Source organism: Micropterus dolomieu, unplaced genomic scaffold, assembly GCF_021292245.1.
Source record: "Micropterus dolomieu isolate WLL.071019.BEF.003 ecotype Adirondacks unplaced genomic scaffold, ASM2129224v1 contig_12369, whole genome shotgun sequence".
Classification (NCBI taxonomy): Eukaryota; Metazoa; Chordata; class Actinopteri; order Centrarchiformes; family Centrarchidae; genus Micropterus; species Micropterus dolomieu.
Window position 1 is genome coordinate 1 of NW_025741355.1, and position 1,393 is coordinate 1,393.

Below are 1,393 nucleotides of genomic sequence, written 5' to 3' on the forward strand. Positions count from 1 at the left end.
GTGAACGGTGTCCCGGTTCCTGGATGTTTACCCAGGAATCAGTGCCTGTGGATTCCAAGTGACTCTGGAGCACCTTGGACATTATGGGCAGAATACGTTTTTTGTCAATTAGCCGTAGAACATCTTTTGAAGGGCCGTTTGGGGGCGCCTGAGTGGCTTACGGCCACACAGCTCTGGGAGCGCCCGATCTCGTCCGATCTCGGAAGCTAAGCAAAGCAGGGCCTGGTTAGTACTTGGACGGGTGACCGCCTGGGAATACCCGGTGCTGTAAGCCTTTCTCGCTTCGCCTTCGAAAAACGGCAGAGGGTGCTTCGGTGAAAGGAGAATTTTTGAACGTCTCTTTAGGAAACAGCAGGGGGCGCTGCTGCTGCTGATGCTGCTGCTGCTGCTTCTTTTTCTCCCTATCCTGTACACAGTGCTGTGTAAATGTTACATCGTGTTTTGAAGGCCCGTCTGGGGTGTGCAAAGGCAGCTTACGGTCATTCCGGCCTGGGACTGCCCGATCTCGCCTGATCTCGGAAGCCAGGCTTGGCAGGGCCTGCTTAGGACTTGGACGGGAGAGCGTCTGATCCTGGCTAGGGACTTCCAGGCGGACTGGATCCTTTTCCTGAATGTCCACCCAGGAATGAGCGTCTGTTTGTGAGTGAGGACCTCCGGCTGAAGGTGGCCTTGTCGCTGTACCCATACCCGGGAACGGGTGCCTATTCCTGCCTGTGGACTGCCAGCGTGAACGGTGTCCCGGTTCCTGGATGTTTACCCAGGAATCAGTGCCTGTGGATTCCAAGTGACTCTGGAGCACCTTGGACATTATGGGCAGAATACGTTTTTTGTCAATTAGCCGTAGAACATCTTTTGAAGGGCCGTTTGGGGGCGCCTGAGTGGCTTACGGCCACACCGCTCTGGGAGCGGCCGATCTCGTCCGATCTCGGAAGCTAAGCAGAGCAGGGCCTGGTTAGTACTTGGACGGGTGACCGCCTGGGAATACCCGGTGCTGTAAGCCTTTTTCGCTTCGCCTTCGAAAAACGGCAGAGGGCGCTTCGGTGAAAGGAGATCTTTTGAACGTCTCTTTAGGAAACAGCAGGGGGCGCTGCTGCTGCTGCTGCTTCTTTTTCTCCCTATCCTGTACACAGTGCTGTGTAAATGTTACATCGTGTTTTGAAGGCCCTTCTGGGGTGTGCAAAGGCAGCTTACGGCCATTCCGGCCTGGGACTGCCCGATCTCGCCTGATCTCGGAAGCCAGGCTTGGCAGGGCCTGCTTAGGACTTGGACGGGAGAGCGTCTGATCCTGGCTAGGGACTTCCAGGCGGACTGGATCCTTTTCCTGAATGTCCACCCAGGAATGAGCGTCTGTTTGTGAGTGAGGACCTCCGGCTGAAGGTGGCCTTGTTGCTGT

At 55.9% G+C, this 1,393-nt stretch overlaps 2 non-coding genes across 2 annotated transcripts; both read left to right on the forward strand.

Moving 5' to 3' along the window:
* Positions 1-155: 155 nt before the first annotated feature.
* On the forward strand, positions 156-274 carry LOC123966055. The gene has a single exon (XR_006823863.1). It is a non-coding gene; the product is annotated as a 5S ribosomal RNA (ribosomal RNA).
* A 607-nt stretch (positions 275-881) lies between these two features.
* Positions 882-1,000, forward strand: LOC123966054. The gene has a single exon (XR_006823862.1). It is a non-coding gene; the product is annotated as a 5S ribosomal RNA (ribosomal RNA).
* Positions 1,001-1,393: the final 393 nt, after the last annotated feature.